Genomic DNA, 21,838 nt, shown 5'->3' with positions numbered 1-21,838 from the left:
TGTTTAAATGATTCAAAATGCAGAATTATATAGAAATGTGTATTTAAGGATGTCTTACTTTCCTCTGCCTTATTCTCACACATCCCCTATAGGTTCCTCCTACCTATATTTCCTTTTAGAGAAAGAAAAAAAAGTTAAATTCATGTATATGTCTAAGTGTGTGTGTTTGCATGAACAATTAATGAGGTATATGGCAACTTGGCTTACAGTTACAAATGAACATGGTACATTCAAGAGCAAATCAGAAAATCCAAAAAGCCAGCATGATTAATAAACAAAGCATTTGATAGAACAAATTTATGGATTTTACAATGGTATTTACATGATTAAAAGTGAAAATAAAAATATTTCATCACCTCCCTGAAGTTTTGTGTCCTCTTTATTTTGTGTTATGCCTATCTCTGCCACCCTTCATGACCATTTATTATATTTAATACTTCTAACTCCTAAAATAATCATGGAAATCAAACCATAAATATTTAGATTAGGAATTATTCTAAAAACTTGTCCAAAACAAAAAGCTATTTTTTAAAAAATGTGATCAATTACTTTATCATCTATGTGCTTCTTAAAGAATCTACACTGTAATTTATTTAGGAAACTAGTACTTTATTAAATTATTTAAGGACTTTTATTAAGTTCCTTTAAATTAAATCTCTGGTAATCAGGATGTTACTTCTGCAGAAGAGTTTATTTGCGGAATTCAGTCCTCTCTCTTAACGACTCATGTTGAATAGTTTCTTGACTTTCTGGTATCAGATTACCACTGGGTCAGCTTTGTGTTGCTTAAATTATAAAACCTTATAAATTATAAATTATAAAAGTTTAAATTATCAAGGCAATAATTCATATTAAGAATGAAGTTAATGTTATTAATAACCAAAAATCCTGGGTTCTGCCACATCCAAAATTTGAGGCTGTAGTATGCTAACTGCTGAGTTAGACAAGCTGATGTTTTAGTTTTCTGGGCTGCAGCAACAAAGTACCAGAAACTGTGAGGGTTGAACAGAAGTGTTCTGCCTCGCAGTTCTGGAGGTTAGAAGCTCAAGCTCAAGCCGTTGGCAGGGCTGGTCCATTTGAGGGCTGTGAGGGAGGATCTGTTTCATGCCTCTCTCCCAGCTCCGGGTGGTTTGCTGCCACTCTTTGGTATTCCTTGGTTTGTAGAAGTGTCGTCCTGCCTCTGCCCTCAGCTTCACATGGTGCTCTCCCTCTGGGTGTGTCTATTGCTGTGTCCAGGGCTCCCCTTTCAGTAGGACCCAGTCATATTGGATTAGGGCCCAGTGTGTGACCTCATCTTAATCATCTCCAAAGACCCTATTTCCAAAAAAAGGTCACATTCACAGATACTAGGGATTAGGACTTCAACAGATAAATTTGGGGGGGGACACAGTTCAATCCATAGCACCTAATATATAAATTATACCAAAAGTTACATGTATTCTGTTATAATTTTGGAGTGATTTTGCAATTCTGGAATATGGAATGCTCAGCACTATCATTCTAGGATATGAAAAAGGAAAAGAGAGATGGGGGAGAGAGACAGAAAGAGAGAGATTGTTTTAAAATCTTTCCAAGCTTCAGTTGGGGTTTTCTATAAAAGAAAATTGAGTATTATTAATATATATATTGATGGATATTGACAGATTACTGTGCATATGCAATTCCCAGTATCAATCAGAATATCTGAACACTGGCTTTATATCCAATATTGTGTTAGGGACTGCTGAAACACAGTCATGCAAACAAACAAAACAACTATATAAAAGCTTCTCTGACCACAAATACAATGTAATAGGAAGATATGAGTAGCAGTCAAAAATAGAAATTTGTTTGTAAATATAAAAGAGCTAAATTTTGTCAGGAACTGGAAACACTGAAGGAGCTCAGAAAAGGAAAATGCAAATGAGGTTTGTTTATATACAAATACTCTCAAAAATCAATTTAAAAATGAGAAGCACTCTAGTAAATGGGGTCCATCAATAGAGGATTGATTAATTATGCTTTGTCTCTCTCTCTCTCTCTCTACCATGGAGGACTCTGCCATTATTATAGCAAAGGCAGATCTACCTGTGCTACAGTGGATATACAGAGAGATGGGTTAAACAAGAAATTCTTAATGGCTGAAACTTTAGGAACTGGACTCAGGAAATAGGGAAGAGAAGAGTACTGTCTCCTGGAGGTAGAGCAAAATGGAGGAAAAATTTTACTTTTGATTTTATGTCTTTCTGTGTTCTTGCACTTTTATAACATATGCTTTACTTTTTCTTTTGAAGCATCTTTATTATGGTATGATTCCTGTACAGTAAACTACACATATTTCAGATGTACAATCTGATGGATGCATATGCTTTACTTTTTACTTTTCATCATTTTTTGAGCTGGGGGGAGCTCCGTTGCGTAGAGCTGAGTTACTTATACTTTCTATTCGTCGCACATTATTAACATTGGCCCACACCCCTTTCTTGTCTTCTGCACGTATTTATTCACTTTTATCCCCATATCCCTATTCCATTTGCTTTGCCTCCCCATAAGCCATCTCTACACTGTACTTAACATACATATTTTTGTTTATATGTGATCTTGCAACACATGTATGGTTTTGAGTAAATAATTTTAAACTTATATAAGTTATGTTGTCATATCTCATTTTGCAGTTTACATTACTCACTAGGTACCACGTTTTTGAGAGCATCCATGTTGCTCCATGACAACAGGGCTGCTCTAACCCATTCCTTCTATGTGCTGCATACAAGTCATGTTGTGTGCTATCACCATTCACCTGTCCACTTGCCCAGAGGACATGACACTGCAATGAATACCCTAGTACAAGTCCTTTTATCGACCTACAGAAGAATTTATTTGTAATAAACACCCAATGGAAATACTAGTCTACGGTTTACATGTAAATATAATTTGGCTGAGTGATTCTAGCTGCTCTCCCAAATGGCTGCACCCGTCCACATGCCCATCAGCAATGCACCAGGGTCAAATGTCTCCATGTCCCCGCCCACACTCGGCATCGTGCAGCTTTCTAGCGTTGTCTAGTCTAGCAGGTTTAAACTGCTATCTCCTTTTTTAACTTGAATTTCTTTGATAACTTTAAAAACATGTAATAAGAAAACGTCTTCTCCATTGAAATCTATCACTCTATAATCTATCACCCTTTCACTCTGCTATGTCCTCTCTTAGAATCCAGCTATGTGTTTTTACTTCATCAAACTATATTTTCTCTACAACCTCAAATCATCATCTTTCAAAGCAATGTAAAATATTCACAGATCAGTGTTGAGAAGAATCGTGACAATGTAGAACAATACCCTCATTTTATACCCAAAGAAACTGAGGCCTAGAGAAAATAAATGACTCATCTACTATTAAAGGCATTTGAGGAGCAAACCAGAACAGGAAGTTACAGGGTATGAGACGCAGTGCTTTGGAGCTGGACAGAAAAAGGAAAATACAAGGTGGTTGGAATAGTTGAATAAGGCTTCCTGGGGGAGATAAAGCTGCAACTACCTTTTGAGAGATGAACAGAGGAGAAGTGGAAATGTTCTGGATGGAGAGAGCAACCCGAACAAAGCCATCTTTGTGAGCAATGAACATGCTGTGCCTTGTGCACGACAAGAGAGCAGCAAGAATGTGTGGCTGCAATAGGGAAAATGGGCATGGGACCTGGGGAGTCTAGGGAATCTAGCCAGGATTGGCTACATAATTTTTAGGACCTAGTGCAAGGTGAAAACAAAAACTAGTTCAAAACTTAAGAAACCTAATTACCTAACCCACCCCCCCCAAAACCCAAATAAAAACAACCAAAAAATATTAAAAAAGAAAGAAAAAGAAGAAGGAAGAAGAGAGAGAGGGAAAGAGTAGGAGACAGAGGGAGAAAATTCAACTAGAAACAGCATGCAGGACAGCAAAGGAAATCAGGGGTTTCCCAGGTAACCCAAGGATGGGCATGAAGAAGAAGAGGAAGATTCAATGCCATTTTAGAAGGGGAAAATCAGATGTGTTGACTAATTGGACATGCTGGAGGATTAGGAATGAGCATATAGCACAGGCAGGAGGATTTTTGCAGTGACAGCTTTTCAGGAAAAATTGCTGCATTCTCAACATCTGCATGCATCTGAGAATTACACCTGGATTCTTCATTTCCATGCCTTGATTTTAATCCTTAGGAAAGTAGGCCTTGGGGTACTACTTGTGATTCTAAAATGGAATAAGTAATGATTTAATTCCCAGCCAGTAAAGGGCAATCCAAATGACTGGCTCCACCATTTCCCCAGGGCTAGTTTGTAACCTGGGACAGAAATAAGCTGTGTGTATTAAATCAATACAATCACTCACAAGCCAAAAAAAAAAAAAAAAGTCATTGCTTTGGTGGCTATGTAGTATACGAACTATTTCTGTTTCTTAATGGTTTGCTTTCTTCAGATGTAAGCCTGGCCCCATTCCCACCACGTGAGCAACACCAACCAGGGACCAGGTGCCTTGAACAACGGTTCCAAGGTGCTATGATGCAAATTACAGGCCCCTGCCTGTCCCACGGGGGCGTCATAAAGACCAGGTTTCCTAAGAAACAGGACTGGGTAACATTAAATGGCACTGCCTGCTTTCTTCCTCTCTGCCAGCCTCAGTGGGAGCGCCTCATCAGAGCCTGGGAGCACAGCAGACTGGGGCACGTGTTAGTGTGAACCATCTTGTCATCTTTCAAAGCTTGACCATACTAAGAATGAAATCACTGCCTGTCACAGCATCTCTGATGTGGAACAGGGTTAATACAGAGTATATCTCTGAAACACAATAATACCTGTATTTGTCATAATGTGTCACTTGGAATTAGCAAAGAGGGAGGAGGTTCTTCCTGTCTGAAGGAGCCATGTGCCCACAGATTCCATGACACCCCCAGCTTCTCTACCTTGGACTGCTCAACTCCTTCCACTCCCCAAAACAGACCTTCCCAAAGCTCTGCCTTCAGCTCCCTTCTCTCTCTGTGATTTTCTCCATGTCTACGTTCTGACTTCTCACTTCTGTGCACTTGACTCCCAGCTCTACCTTGAGCCTTGATTTCTCCAGGCACCAGCTGCCTAGTAGGGGCGTCTTCTTCCACTTACCTCAGTCAGTATTTCCCAAAGTGAACATTCTACTCTACCCTTCTCTTCTAGTCCTTTCTCCTCCTGACGCCCCTACATTACACCACCATTCTCCCAGTCATTTAAACTAGATTCCTCAATTCATTTTTCTTCCTTCTCCTGTCTTGCCATGAACCTCATGCTAGAGACTTCACCCTGATTCAGGACCTCTTCGCCTCTCTACTACCATAGTAACTACCTTCTGGGTGAATTTCCCCGACTTTTAGTTTCTCTTACTTCCACTTCTCTGACATGCTGTTTCCAGATCATCCTTTCAAATGCTTTGATCCCTCTCCTGCTAAAAAAAAATCTTCAGTGGCTTCCTTGCTACAGAATTAATTTTAGTCCAACAAACTAGGATGGGTCCTTCAAACTTTTCTTAAGGTTTTTATTGTCTCTTCATAATTCTATCACTGATGAATGTCTTTAAATTTTTCTTTAACTTTCATACTTTCATCCTATATCACATTCTACGGTAACGAGTTCTGTAAATTTACTGAGTTCGGGATAAAACAGTTTCTCAATTTGTGCTGTTCAGATACAAGCAATATAAATGCTACCCAGACTGTGTTAAAAAATAAAGGACAACTTATTGTATAAGGACAACTTTCTGACTCACATAAACACAAAATCCAGAATTTGTTCTAGTTAGGCATGGCTGCCTCTAGGGATTCAATGTCATATAGGGATGGATATGTCTCTCGTTTGAACAAGCAAGATGGCCCCAACAAGCCCAGCTATACGTTCAACCTATTTGCCCACCCCAGCAAAAGTATACTCTTTGTTTTAAGCTCTGATGAGAAAGTTCTGGTAAGGACTCTGCTTATCCCTGTTATGGTCACTTATCCATCTCCAATTAAGCACAGTGGCAAGAAAAAATATCTGGCTAGACCTATCACTGTGGCAGAGAAATAAAGATAAAGGGGTAAGTTAACCTCACTCAAATCTCAAGGTATTGATTCTCTACAGAATAGAAGACTTGCACTAGAAAATGTACGAACTGCTGGAAATGCGCGCGTGCGCGCACACACACACCCTGCATGCTTTTGGCTGTATAGAACGAAAATACCCAACTCAAAGGGGCTTACATTATAAAGATCCTTAATTATCTTTCCTAATCAAAAGTCTGGGTGGAGACAATTCCAGGATGGTGCAATGTTTCTCTTTCTGCTGGGTGATCTTCAGTCTGCCTTCAAGAAGCAAGACGGCTGGGGCAGCTCCAAGCATTATGCCTCATGTGGCAGTGTTATAAACAAGAAAGACAGGACAAAAGAGATCTTCCATACCGTTCATCCCAGAAGCCCCTCGCTGACCATTCTTTCCTCTCACTGGCAGAAACATCACAAAGCCATCCCCGCTCAATCCTTGGAAAAGAAAATGGGATAACTGGCTTAATGCACCACATTTGTCCCTAGAACTAGGTAGACTCCTCCAGACTTTTAGTAAGAAAAAGAATTAAATGGCCTTTGGTAGGCCGCTAATAATGCTGTCATTAGATCATACTTCTTACCTGATTCCTTCCACATGTTTGAAATTTTTGGTAGTGTTTCTTATGCTCAGGAATTTTTTTTAAGATTGCTTTTTTTATTTTGAAATATAACATTTCAGAGTTCAAATGAACTTAGGTCATTTAGTTCAGGACTTTTCAGTGTTTTTTATTCCAGACTTGTAATCCATCAAACAAATGCAAATAGATAGAGAGTTTACAAATGGGCCAGAAAAATAAAAAATAAAGTTAAAAAACCCAAAACAAACAAACAAACAAAAAAGATGGGCCCAGAGAAGTGAGGGGACTGGGCAAGGAAGGAGACATCCCATTAGCCAGTGGCCCTTAGGCACTTCTGAGTGCTAGCGCCCTTCAGAATGCAATTTTAAAACCTCATCTCTACTCCAGTTGTCTTAAGGAACTGACATTCTGAGAGGTAAAATGATTTGAACTTGTTCTTCCATAGGTTACGAAGACTGTAGTGTAGATTTCATAATTCCCTAATCGCTTCATATCTTTCATGTCTTTATAATTCTGTGATACATTTGTCTTCAAATTTTGCTTTGTATGTACACACTAAGAAGTTCTTAAAAATAAATCTTGATGTAGAAGTCTTTACATTATTTCAGTAGTCTGTTATGATCTTCCTCTAACTCCACTCTTGATACATAGTGTTCCTGAGCTCCATGCAGTATTTCTGGTGCAACCACACAGTGACTTATTCTGTTGCAGGCAGATTAGGACAGTGGCTAAGCAATCAAACATTAAACATGATACTACTTGTGTTCCAATCTTGCCTTAGGAGCCTCAGTTTTCTCATTTGTTAAGTTGGGGGTAATTATAATACCTACCTGACTGGGTTGAGTCTATCTGTAATGTACTTAGCCAAGCACATAGTAACTGTTTACTGTTATTTTCGTATATTTTTCCCCCAAAACTCTTTTTGGCCATCAGAGATCTTGCAAATTGCTGGGAATTTCCCTTTCAGAGATAAAGGGTCACTGATGCTTAAATCCAGAGCCTTCTATCTTATATTTAGATTCATTTCCATGAATGCATTTCCTTCACTTTACATTCTCTTTCCCATATATCTTTGGTGTATTGTTTGCAATTCTACTTTCCACGGAAACTAAGGGTAAATGATCATACTCATACTATTAAGAGTAGAAAGGGTCCAGGATCGAGTCTTTCACTATGAAACAAGGGACATTTTAGAGAATTTAGGTCACTTTTCAAGACCCACCAATGCTCCAAATTTCCCTGTTCAGATCACATAGTTCCAGTATAATCTTACAACTTGGATCAGTGTCGCGGTTCCCCTCAACCTTACTCCCAATCCCTGAGAAATTTCTTCATGTATTTGTCTGAATAGCTAAAATAATACAAGTAAAAAGGACAGGATTGTTCTAAATTATGTAAATATCTGAATATACAACGAAAAAATGTAATCCAATGTATACATAACAAAATTTTCCTTTGTCTCCTACACCAACGACGACTTCAAGAGAAAGACTCTCCCAATAAAGTACAATAGAAAGTAATATAACGAATTTTTAAAATAACTGTTAACCTAATATTTTATAGTTATTTAATTTAAAAAATCCATTGCTTCCTCTGATATTGAATACATAAACTCATCCTTACTGATGGGAATCTTTGAGCACATGGAAATACCTATTTAGTAAGACAGGGAAAGCTTTTTCTCATGTAAGCATTGGTGGTTCAGTGGTAGAATTCTCGCCTGCCACGCGGGAGGCCCGGGTTCGATTCCCGGCCAATGCAGTGTAGGTTTTTCTCAATTAACCTTCCTTTTTTTTCCCCCGGCATGTCTCGGGTCCCCAAAACTAGTTCAATAAAAACAGAGAAACGGTCTTATGCAAATGAAGAAAGATGAATCAAGGATAATTTCCCGTTTCACTTTTTCTACGAGCAATTGAAACATCTGCTTTCCCGAGCTTCAGCGTATTTTTTGGGCCTTCCTTTTAGATCTTTTGAGGCGCCCTAGAGTATATGAGCAAAATATATAAATAGGACATACAGTATTCTGGGATAAGAATTTAAAATGCAGAATCGGCTCTTTGGAGATGCCGGGGATTGAACCCGGGACCTCACACATGCGAAGCGCGCGCTCTACCACTGAGCTACATCCCCCAGCCGCAAGAGCCTTTTCTGGTATAGGTATTCGTTCAGTCTAGCGTTAGTCCAATCACCGTAATAACTCCAAAGACTATCTTGGTGAGCGCGTCTGCAGCCTGTTTCTACGTTTTCCAGCCTGGTCTAAACTGCTTCTAGGGTACATCGGAACTCCGTGAAGCTAGTAGTATGGGCCACTACCAAGACCAGCTCCCGAACACTCCTGCAGGGCGCCTAAATCTCGGGGAAGGAGGGCTCCGGAATCCCGCCCTGCTAATGGGGCGGGACTTCGGCGCGCAGAGAGCCCGCCCGCGTCGTGCTTCTCCGGGGGCCTTACCGCGCAGGCGCCGCAGAACTGGGAGATCGCCGCGGGGCTGGGAGGGGGGGGGTTCCAGCCCGCGGCTTTGCTGCCCAGGGGAACCTCAACTACCTACCCAGCGGCCAGCACGCGGTGCGCGCCGCGAGCATTGCCCTGGTGCTAAAGGGGGCCTGTTCCTAAAGCACAGCAGTGGGGGACGTTCTGTGATCACTCGAAAACTTTCCGGATTTACCTGTACACCACCACCCCACCCCTCACCGAAATAAACCCACATCCCAGGAAAACGATTTGTTCACTGGGTTTTATAGGGGTTACAACCAACTTTTGGAGATGAAAATGATTTGCTATATGCTCTTTCTCAAGAGGCCCAAAATGAAAGAAAAAAAAAATAACACCGCTACCTCTTTGTAGCTTAATCATATATAAATGTTGATAAACTCGGGTCAAGGTAACCTACCTGCTAAAGATGCATTTTTCTCTCCGTCAGATATTTACACCTTGGACGTCTCTGACTGATACGTTATGACAGTAATGTAAGTCATTTAACACCTTCTATTGTCCTCTGAACCCTCCTGAACCACACTAATCGTACTCCTAGCCCCAAATAAAAGAAATGTACCCCCAAGCTCTGTTTCCTCGGAAATTGCCTCTCTGCAGTTGTTTGAGTGCTCGGCAATATGATGAGCTAACTGGCATTACAATGAAATGTGTTTGTCCCTCTGGGTGCAGTTTAAACTGATACCGCCCCACAGAAGTGGAGGCTGAGTGGTAGAAGGCTCAGATAGACTGATGGGAGTGAGCAGGGGAGAGACTTGGTGTCAGGGGAGCTGCGTTACCTTCGCTTCCAGCCGACCTGTGGTACTGGCCCAACAGGCACATGGTGAGGGCCCAGAATTTCCACTGCTCTCGCTACAGCAGAGCACCCCTTGTAAATGTAATAGTCAGCAGGCCAAGAGCCAAAGCAGAAAAGCAGAAGTTTCAAAATAACTCTGGTAAACCACAAGTTTCATAATCAAGTCCTAAATTAAAAATAAATAAGTTACTGTGTTTGCTTACAGTAATTTAAACAAACAATAGCTCATAATCAGATTTTGTTTTTAACAAGAGCAAGCACATACTGATCTAATACAACTATAATACAGAATGTAGGGGGGAAAAAAGGCCACGTCAGTAGACAGTCATTAAGGAGCTCTGCTCCAAACCAAAACATTTCCAAAGCAACTCCTGCCTTCCATCCCATCTGGAGGCACTAGAACATGAACATCTTCAGTTGACTCTGAGTCAGAAAACAGGGACAGAGCAATTTTTCACCAACCAGGACTTACATCAGTGCACATCACAACTATAGTATTCAGTTAATTGTACAGGAAGCATGTTTGCCTTTGGTGACCTCACCCTGACATCCTCTTTAGGATCCCTTCCTCCTATTATGCCTTATTTCTCCATCACTCGAGGCATTTCATTTTGGGGAGCTCTTTCTCAGGCGAATCTTAAGGTTCAGGGATAAGCCTACAGAAGCCTCCTTTTAAATATTCACTCACATTCTACCAGTCCAAGGCCTAACTTGGTGCATTTTATAAAGAAAATGAAGCCAAGCTCTAAAGCCAACAGAGGATGTGAAATTGGTTTACTGGTCTGGCTTAATCCAAGAGAAAGACTGTAACTCCGCTGGCTCTTTCAGCCACTGTGGCTGAAGGGGAAGGTGAAAGAGAAGGCATGCTTTTGGATCAGGGAATACTTCTTGGATCCCATCTATTCTGTATGCAAAAAAAATGCCCCAGGTCTGCCTGCAGATGAAGAGAGGCTGACCAAATGTCCAAAATTATGGAGTATCAAAAAATTCAGTTCTATATTCCACCCTCCCCACAACTGACTTGGTTGGGGACAAATTTCCCCTATTCTCAGCCTCTCCCTGTCACACCCATTGTGCACACACACACAAATCCCATTCACAACGATTTACCTTCTGCCCCCACTTTGAGGCAGGTGATGTTTATCTCTGGCACTGCTCCCACATTGCCTTTCACACTCTTGCTTCAGCTCTTGGCCCTCTGTCTAGGTTATAGAGCACCTTTCCCTCAAAGCTGTTTGATGAGTTAAGATGTCTTCTCCCAGTTCAAGCACATTCAAATTACTGACAGAACCTTTGAAAAATGCTGATGCCTGTTTGAGCTTACTTCTAAACCAATTAAATCAGAATTGCTAGGCATCAGTATTTTTTTTTAACTCCTAGGCTATTCCAGTGTGCAGCTAAGCCTGAGAGCCATGGCTTGAGGGCTATTTGCATAACAACAAAGGATGTCTGGTGATGGCTGTTAACTAACCTTATTATGCTCATCATTTCACAAAGTATACATATATCAAATCATTTTGTGCACCTTAAACTAATACAATATTATGTGTTAATTATATCTTGATAAAATTGGGGGAAAAACCCAAAAGATGTCTATTAGCAATCCAGTTGTTCTCAAACTTTGGCTGCACACTGGAAGCACCTGGCAAACTGTAACGAGAAATACTGATACTTGAATCCCATCCCCAAATATACTGATTTAATTGGTCTGAGGATGGTCCAGGCATAAGAATTTTAAAAGGCTTCCTAGGTGACACTAATATGCAGCCAAGGCAGAGGACCATAGTGTTCAAGCACATACTTTCTCAAGTTCTTCACCCAGTTGAATGAGCAGCCAAGTCAGCCATAATTCTGACCATAGAGAATGCAGGGCCCTGATCCCCAACCCCTTCATTGGGAAGCTGGCATTGCTACAGGATAAAAGAAGCTAACTCATTCAAACTTCTCCCTATTTACCTTCATGTCAAATCAAGCTGGTGTTCACTGGAGGCAGGTGTTCAAGTGCTAAAAACAAGCATTTCTTATCCTCATCTATCCTCTCTCCTCTACTGCATCCCACATTACATGAGTGGGTTCCTGCAGTGAGCTGTCCCTGCTGATTTGCTGGCCATTAGAAGGGCTCAAGATGAGACTAGGAAGAAGTGGGAGAGGAGTAATCAGCATTTGGCACCTGGGAATGCCCTGTGCTTGTAGCTTCCTGGATGAAAAAGGACTGAATTGCTTTATTCAACACCTAAAGGAACAGACAGCTCTTTGAAATACATTATTTTGCTCCTCAGGGTCATAACTATTAGTAATTCTCCATCACCACAGTTAATTATCATTAATAACAACCTGAGGGCCAAAAAAGCTACTGGTTACATTTAATTCAGAGAAAGTTAATAAACATTACTCTTTTCAATAAGTACCCCAAAGTGAAAAATTATAGTGATCATAATTTGCATTTAGAATTAGAAGTATTTATTGAACAGTGTTAGATTCTACTTGGAAAGATGCAAATTCTATAATTTAGATTCTGGTTACAAATAGATGGAAACAGAAGGAGGTACATATTTAAGATGACATTTAAGAGAAAAAAGATGTTACAAAAAACCCATACTTCTGGAAACTATCAATGGTCAGTTTAAGAAAGATGTTTTAAGACTGCAAGGAGAAAAAAAAATCTATCTGTATCGAGTATGAAAGATTTTTCTGAATTTAGGTTATCTGCTCAATGAGTTTCTGTAGTCTTACAGTATTGGCCCATTCACAAAAACTGGAAATAGGATATAGATTTTCTCGTGGCAGTCTCTGACTGAGGTCTGATTTTACCAACTAGCTAACTCCCTTGAGATTAGATATTGTATTTTATTCTACATGAATTCCCCATAGAACCAAGCACTCACTGAGTTCTACTGAGGCATATAATACATCCTGGCTTTACAGTTTCAAGTAGGAAATTGGTAAAAAGGGTGTTTAAGGGTAAATGGACATAAAGGATTCCATTGAAGTGATGAAGATATTCTAAAAGATGTTCTAAAACTGGATTATAGTGATGGTTGCACAACTCAGTAAAACTTCCAAAAATTACTTAATTTGATAGTTAAAATGGGTGAGTTTTATGATACGTAAATTATACCTCAATAAAGTTTTAAAAGAGGGGGGTATAAGGGAATGGAATGTGTTAACAATGAAATGGGATTAATGTGACAGTGAAAAGTTACACATACAAATTGCATAACTGATCGGAAAAAGAAAAAAAAAGATGACACATAGAAGAGAAAAAGTGGAGAATGAAAGGCAATGATTTCCTGTGAATGTAGAAAGGAGCAAATAGTTGTTACATAGATTGTGAAACTACTGTTTCCAATAACTGTTACAAGGATAGGGGGTGAATAGCATTCAGGTAAATGTTGTGTGGAACTTCGGAAAACATTCCACAGCTCTGCAAATACAGATCTAAATATTTGCCTATATACAGTAACAATGTGTAACATATAATACATATATGTTAATAACTCTGTACATATTTGTTAATGTAAAACATCTCTGATATTAAATTAACTATTGATTGACTTAGGGCTATGTTGAGAGAGATTTGTAGGTGGTCATCAATTCCATTTTTATTCTGTTCGATTTGGGGTGCATTCATCTCTCCAAAGGGAGATCTTAAGTAGATGCTTAGATGATAAATTTGGAGACAAGAAGAGAGGTTTGGTATTGCAATATATATTTTAAAAATAGTCATGGACTGGATGAGACCATTTAGGGAGAGAGTAGAGAATGAGACAAGAGGTCTAGCTTTGAGAAACACTAACATTTAAAGATGAGAAATGAGAATGAAAAGGAACAGCCAAGGAGACAGAAGGAAAGCCAGCATAAGATTTCAGGGATCCCAACTGGAAAAGAATGTTTCAATAGGAAGATAAATTGAAAAATATTGGCAGATGAGATATCAGGTAAAGTTTCAAAGATTTAAAATGTCCCTTAGATTTAGTGACATGGAAGTCATTGGTTAACATTAGTAGCAGCTATTTCACTACAAAATCAAATGTTAATCCTTCTAATACATGGCAAGCAGTTCACAGTCATTCTTTCTGGGAAGTTTTCCTGTCTCTCTTCCAGTCAAAGAGCTATTTCATGCTCTTTACCTTTCAATATAAACCTTAAAGAAACTATCTCCTCTGAAGCAAATTCTTTTGGAAATGAGTGAGATCCAAGGAATCAAGAAAGGACAATAAACACAACTAACTACCTTTAAATCACAGGAGAATTTGCAAATAGGAAAGCTGCTTCTTCTTCTTTTTTTTTTTTCCTTTTCTGGTCTTAATGAGGATCACATTTATTCATTTGCTCATTCATTTACTCAGTGAACATCTATTGATCACCTACCACATGCTAGGCACTATGCTTGGAGCTGGGGATAAAAAAGTGACAAAGTTAGTGCTGTCCTTGCCCTGACCGTACTTATGGGTAAGGGAAGAAGCAGTAAATATAAAGAAAACATTGACTGTATAATAAAGGCTATGGTAGAAGGAACTAAGAGCTCCACGCAAGCACAGGAGAGGAACACATACTCCAAACCAAGAGGATCAGGGAAGGCTTCTGCAGAGACTTAAAGTTTGAGTAGCAGTTAGCCTGTTGAGGATGAGTGGAGATAAAGAAAATGAAGAAAAGCAATCTAATTGGAGAACAGAATATGCAATGACCTAGAAGCCAAGAAGGTGTCTTTAACAAACAAAAGATATTTAGTGGGGGCAGGGGGGCTGTGTTGCGGAATATGGAGCAGAAGAGAGGAAGCTGGAATGTAGGCAAGGTCTAGTTCATGCACGGTCTTGTAAATATCATAAGAGCTTACAGAGCTGTAAGAAACCATGCAGAGTTCTACAGCGGAAAAGAATGTGAGATTTTATTTTTGGAGAAAGCATTCTGGCTGTAGTTTATAGAACATATGGAAGTGGGTCCCAACAGAAACCAAGGAGACCACTGGAAGCTTTCCTCTGGCATCTAGCAAAGAAATGATGATCTAGAGCTGCACTATCCAATATGGTAGCCACTAGCAACATATGTCTATTGAAATACGGCTAATTCAAATTGAGAAGGTAAAATACCTCAGTAATAGTTTTTTTAATCATGACTACATGTTAAAATGGTAATATTTTCATATATTAGATTAAATAAATATTTTGTTAAAATGAATTTAACTTTCTTTTTACTTTTTGTGGTTACAAGAAAATTGTAAATTTTACACGTGGCTCATGTTATAGTTCTACTGAACAACACTGATTTAGAGACTTTCCACTGGAAATGAGCGAGGAGAAAATTGAATAAAATAAAAGAGATATTGAGGAAATGGGTTTGGCAGAACTTTCGTATCAATTGGATATGGGGGAAAAGGAAAAGAAAGGAATAAATGATTCCAAAGCTTCTGACTTGAGCAATTAAATGGAAGAATAGTAGATTGAAAAGAGCCTAGGGGTAAGAAAGGTTTCTTGTTTTGCTTTTATTTTAAGGTAGAAGAAAATTCAGTATGTTTGAATGAAAATATGGAGTCAAAAGAGAGGGAGGCAACAAAGACATGTGAAGACTACCTTAAGAGTCTCCCTTAGGGAAGACACACCTACTTTCTTGAAGCCAAAGAAAAGTGTGAACAGATGGGTTCTGAGATACAGTTAATTTTATAGATTTGGAGGTAGTAAATTAAACACTTACATGAAAAAAACTTCTACCTTTTTTTTTTTTTTCAAAGAAAAGAGTTCATCCACTTGGCCTTAAAGCTGAGTTACTGTGTTTAAAGAGTTGATGAAAATGGAAACAGTCTAAAGGAGCTGGAAGGATTTCCAGGCAGCACTGAGACCCAGATGAGGTTAGAGAGAGGAATGCAGAAAGCCACTGGTCAGCAGGAGACACAGAGAAAGGGGATGCCAGATTGCCCGGGTAGAAATTCTGAAGGTGCCTTTGGCAAAAGGATAATGGGGCCAGGAAGTTTGGGAATTGACAAAGGTATGACCAAAGGGAGGAAGACAGAATCTAAGCTTTTCCTGAAAGGAAGAAAGGAACAGGTTGACCAGGTGCTTGAAGAATTCCTTGCCGTCAAATAAGAGAGCAGTGTCAGTGGGATCTTTGGAATAAATATTTCAAAGATGGGGAAGTTCAGGGTGATGACATCGCCCTGGGAATGCATATCTAAAGGAGAGCGGAGGTGGTTAATAACAATGAGATGATCAAGGAATCAAAGGGCTTCAGATGTTCACAGGGACATTAATTCAATTTAGGAAGATGGTGGGGTCTGGGTGGAGCAGGCAGTGAGCCCAATGCATGTTTTTAAGGAAAGGAGAAGGAGCTGGGGGAAGGCCACAGGAGAGAAGTAGATTTATAGCACAGCAATTATCCAGTAAGTGTTAATTTCTTTTAACAGTTCACATACAAATTAATAAATAATTCCATTCGTAATTTCACATTAGAATAATATTCCATCCTTCTTTCCACAAACATATGGAGACCCAATATATATCTACTCTCTCTCTCTCAACACACACACACACACATACACACATATTCACATATGCTCCCCACTGCTGATATACATTAATCCAGTTTTTTAGACAAAACTGTTACAGAAATTGGAGATAAATGTGTTAAATTGTGCATTTTCTTTTTCTGATACAGATAGAAAAAAAAGATGTATCGTTTCTTGCATCATTAACAATAGAAACTTCATAAATGTGTTCAAACAATAGCTTCTAAAGGTTAGGGGAAGGCCATGCTGGTACACGCTGAGGAAGCATTTTTAGACAGATTTTTATAGTGAAAAGAGTGCTGAACTAGGAGTCAGAAAACCTGGTATTCAAGCAGATTGGTCAGGTATCAGTTAGGTGTTTGGGGCAAAACGTCTAACCTGGCTGAATCTTCATCTTCCAATCTGTAGAAGACAGGTGGCTTTTATAGCACCTACAACTCAACAGGGTCTTTGTGAGGATTCAGTAAGAAAATATACCAGAAATTCTTTTGTGGCCTATTAAATGCTCATATAAGTTATTTGAGGGGACTCCTGACCGAGTTCTAGTAAAACTTTATCACAGCTCTACAGTACTGGTAATTTTCACCTTCATAATGGGGAATTAAGAATCGAATCAAATTTATGATTTCTGAAGGATGGTTATGTTACTTGCTTATTGCTTATTGATTATTCTGAACTTTCATGGGATTTCTTTTCTTGTTTAGAGGAAGTACTGAAATACATCACCTCTTTTAGATTTATCTAAAAGTGTGGACCTTGAGTTATCTCAATGGAGTCACCTGAAATGTTTGTTGAAAACACAGTTGCCTGAATTCAGCAGAGAGTCACCCCTTTGGGCTAAGAATCAAAAACCTGTATCCAAGTGTGATACATACTATGCATACTGAAAATTTTTATAACAAGTTTGTTGAGATATAATTCACCCATTTACAGCGTACAATTCATTGGTTTTTGGTATATTCACAAAATTGTGCAACTATCACCATCAAACCTGAGGTGTACTGGGTTAGTCAAAAGTTTCACGGAGGTTGAGGCTGCTCCATGGTCCAGGTATAAAGACCCCTCCCCCACCCCCAAGTATAACAATAGATAAAAGGCAAGATCATTGCATGCCATCAGACGGGTCTGCTTTCCAAGCACTGGTGGTGTTCTGCTAAACAGATGTTCTCCATTTTACAAAAGGGTTTGGGGATATTAGAGAGAGAATGCAATTGTTGCAGGGCCAAACTGCTAAGCCCGTGGATCAGAAAGAATTTGTAAGGGGAGAGACTCATGATCAGGCTAAGGTTCTCAGCATCTCTTAAGTCCTGCTTTTTGATTTAAAGGTCTTTTTCTCTTCTTAAGAATGCAGAATCAATGCAACTTCCTAGTATCTTTAGACAGAGCATGTCTTTAAACAGCTTATTGACATTTTCAGTTTGTCAGCTTCTCGAACTTCATTGTTGACCCAGTTCAATCTCGCTTTAATTAGAGGGGAAAGACTTTTAAACAAAAACACTTCATTGTTCCTGTAAGCGGTAACAGAAATGGTAAAGTGTGAGCCAGAAACACCGAAGGCTTTAGAAGGAGTCACAACTCTACTTAGGCTGATGTTTCAGGAATTTTGCAAAGTGCTTTTCTTACTCTGTGGGAAGAAAAGTGTTCTGGAGAAGCATATTGGGAAAGCCAGTAAGTTTCTTTTCCAGTTTTCTTATTTAGTGTACAGTGTGGTAAGTTTCTTGAGCATCATATTCACTTATGAGTATTATATATACTACATATGTATGTATATATGTGTGGGTGTGTCTGATTCACATACACACACTCCCCCAAGGCCTCTCTTCTCTTCTGTTGGAACTGACAGTCATTCTAGGGAGGTCATGTCAACATCTGAGTTTGACTATGAGGATTAAAACAATAAAGCCCCATAAACTCTTATAGGGGAGTTAGATCAAACTGTCCTTTTCATAGAGGAGAAAACTAAGGCTCAGGAAAGTTTGGTAACTTTAAATGAGAACACACTTTCCTACTTTCCTTGGAGTAGGTGGTCATACCTCTAAAGGAGGTTTTCTTGAATTAAAGTTAAGAACTTGGTAAAATATGATTTTTTAGGGTAAACCCTAAAATCTGTAATGAAGTAAGAGTCCTAGTCTCTGTTAATAGCCAAGTATTACATTTTCAAGATTATGACATTAAGACGAAAGCAGAGTGCAAGTTATGTTTTGAAATTTTATTTTCCATGATGTCAACATAAAAGCAGAGAGAAAGTTATGTTTTATAGTTGGTTATTTTCCTCTGCTGTACGCTAAGATTGTCAACTCAGTACAAAGCTCAGCTCAAACTATCTGTGAATGCTTTCCAAGTTCCAGAGACCTCTTTGGGAACATTTATCAAATAGCTGGTGTTATTGCCACATACAGATCACATCTTGGTTTAAAGCATAGGCCCCCATAACATTATCCTTGTTTACATGTCTTGAAGCAGCCCCTAGTTCCAGGAAATACTTTGTCATCACACACTTGACAATTTTTGGTTGCCATCAACCACGTCACAGACTTAACACTCAGCTTTCCCAGTCAGTCTTTCCAGGGACCCAACTCACCTCTGTCTGTTTGGGTTTCCATGCTGACATTTAGAAAAACAACAGTCACTCGACTCATAAAGCCCTTTCTCTATATTCGTACTAATTTTAATATTGTCTTTCTTCTAAAAGCTCCAAAATATTTTAAGGATTTTTTTTTCCTTTTTTGCAAGATTGAGCTTCCAACTTGTATTTTTTAAGTGCTTCCAAATTTTTTCTTAACATATGCTGCACAAAGTCTGTCCTATTAACAGAACCCACTCCTCTTCCAAATAGTATAAAAATCCAAAGATTTAGCCTTTCAGTGAGCATTTGTAGGCTGTACCATTAATTTGAGTTTTGTGTTTAGCTAAAATCAGTATGTATAAATTAGGTTCTCCCAAGTCCCTTTCTATGATCATCATAGATTCTGAGTTCAAATCCATTTCTGGAACACCCAGTTTGGTGTTGAATATGGCTGGGGACATATTCCTTTGTACTTATGAGGGCAGTGAAAGATTTTTAAGAAATGAACACAGCAGGATAACATTTGCTTCTCACATTTTTGAACAGCTCTCCTTTGCTTCCTCTTTCCACTCAAAAAACTCTTTTTAAAATCATAGGATTTGATAAATATGTGTAACAAATTAAGAATTTGAGAGAGGCATTATTGTGTGGGACTCTGCACTTTGATGATGGAATCAGATTGCCTGGGACTGAATCTTAGTTCTCTTACTTCCTACTTGAACAGCCTTGGGACTGTTGCTATCCTTTCTGTGCCTTAGTTTCGAAATACGAGTAAGAAAAGCTAAACGGAGATTGAGCAAAGCACTTAAAATTGTCGCACCTGCTATACAGAAGTAATAAATGTTAGCTATTTCTATATAACCGAATTAAATAGGATAAAATTTACAGATCAGTTACCAGGAATACAGGAACCACAGAATTTGGAGGCTACACACACCATCTCCCTGGGGCACATAAATAGGATCATTCTGGGAGGAATTTGAGAGAAGTTCTTTATTTTTTCTCTTTGCTTTCAATTTTTACTTCATTTTCTTATTTTATTTATTTATTGCCTTGAAGAATATTACTTACTTCCCGGGATTTCAACTTACATCATAAAGAAATAACCCTTTGATAGGCGGTATTTAAGGACTCCTCTATGGCTGTTACTGTGATTGTATTCCATTTTGATGTCAATTTCAGGATCGGGTTAGGATCTGAATGAAACCCTTTCCAAATAATTTTGACTAATCTGAGTCATTATGATCCTGGAATTCTTCCATAACAAAGGCACCAGAAAAGACTGGAGAAGTCTGCAGGGGAGCAATGTGAGAGAGAGCAGGAGGGTTGCTTGCTTCCACCTGTCAGGAAGGTCATACATAAACCAGATCTCTCACAGATGTGTGGAAAGGCCAGAAGCTAAAACAAATTTTTAGAGTGTGATTTAGGATAATTCTTGATTTACCTTGTTTTGGTTAGGTAAAGGCAATGATCCAGCCATTAGGTAGAAGTTTCTGCCTGCAAGCTTACTTGACCATTGTTGAAATACTCAAGTTATTCACAAGACTTCCCTTGTTCACTAAAGGAATGGTCAGAGATCATGATTTAAGAATTCACCACTGGAGAATGGAGATTAAAGAGATGTAACTCTTCAATGGGAAAATATAGTGCAGTATACTTATAGGTATATATGCCTGTGGATATGAAGATAATAGTGATGTTCCTAAAAATTCAATGCTTAAATAATGGTGGAGACTCATTTGAGATAAATGAATTCAAATTCCTTATGCTCTGTGCCCAGAAATTCAGCAATTCTTTGTTTTCTCTCTCCTGTCATTCTCTAGCCCTGTCATCAAGGTAAACCCCACCTTCCTGCGCAGGTTTCAGGACCTGCATTTCTTTCTCATCTCCTTCAGCACTTGTGTTATATTGGGCTGTTTGTTCAACTGTACTCTAGCTTTACAACAGGTATCCTAGTCCTCCACTCAGCCTCTCAAGATGTCATCAAACATGCCATCGGCAGTACCATGGGTGGCCTGGGCAGTGGACACCCCCAAAGGCAAACATCCTGTGTATGTTCAACCACAGTCCATGCCTCCAAATAGGAAGTTCACAACTAAAGCCAGAGGGCACAGGGTATCTGCTCTGGGAGGCCCAAAGGACTATACAGCGATAGGAGGAAGGCCGTTGTGATTCCTGGCTTAAATGTCCGCTCAAGTATAAATGCACACAACCCACACTTCACCCGCACTCCACACCTTTCAGGCTAATTCTTGTACTTGGCCCTGCAAATATAGAAATGAATGACACCTGACCCTACCTTTAAGGCCTATATAGCCCATAAAATTGACACTCTGAGGCAATTGGATTAGAAAGAAACAAAACAGTGCTTATAATTTGAATAGATGACGTCTCCAAAGTGCAAAAAAACCCCAAGCCAAAAAACAAACAAACCAAAACAAAAAACCCATGAAAAATTGAAATGATGATTAAATCAGCTGAAACCATTTTTTGCCTATAATAGGACCAAGTCGGATTGTAACAATGTCCACTCTGTAATAAAAGCTAAAGTGCAACATATATGTCAGCTCCTATAGAGAGGGTAAACAAAAGCCTTTACGGCTTTGACATTCTGAAATAAGGAGGGTGGAAGTAGTTATATAGATTTACACAGATTTTAAAGTAAGAACTTTTCAGATAATTAAGTGATTCAGCTTTTTACTGAAAATTCCTAATCTCACTTTAATTTATAATCCCACTTGTGAATCCATGGAAAATCTGATTTAAAAATTAAGACAGCTTTTAATTAGCACTGAAGATCATTAAGCCGGACCATCTGTACTTGATTCAATGAACCCTTCCATTGTTCTATAT

The 21,838-nt window shown here is 39.0% G+C and overlaps 1 protein-coding gene and 2 non-coding genes across 3 annotated transcripts in view; 1 reads left to right on the top strand and 2 right to left on the bottom strand.

The window, feature by feature from the left end:
• GPD2 (glycerol-3-phosphate dehydrogenase 2) overlaps positions 1–21,838 on the bottom strand; it is a 193,444-nt gene that overhangs the window by 153,242 nt on the left and 18,364 nt on the right. The window lies entirely within an intron of this gene.
• TRNAG-GCC (transfer RNA glycine (anticodon GCC)) lies at positions 8,327–8,397 on the top strand. Its single transcript has one exon. It is a non-coding gene; the product is annotated as a tRNA-Gly (tRNA).
• Positions 8,695–8,766, bottom strand: TRNAA-CGC (transfer RNA alanine (anticodon CGC)). The gene has a single exon. It is a non-coding gene; the product is annotated as a tRNA-Ala (tRNA).

Source organism: Camelus bactrianus, chromosome 5 (assembly GCF_048773025.1).
Source record: "Camelus bactrianus isolate YW-2024 breed Bactrian camel chromosome 5, ASM4877302v1, whole genome shotgun sequence".
NCBI lineage: Eukaryota > Metazoa > Chordata > Mammalia > Artiodactyla > Camelidae > Camelus > Camelus bactrianus.
Note: the sequence above shows the minus strand (reverse complement) of the source record. Positions and strands in the feature narration are given on the sequence as shown.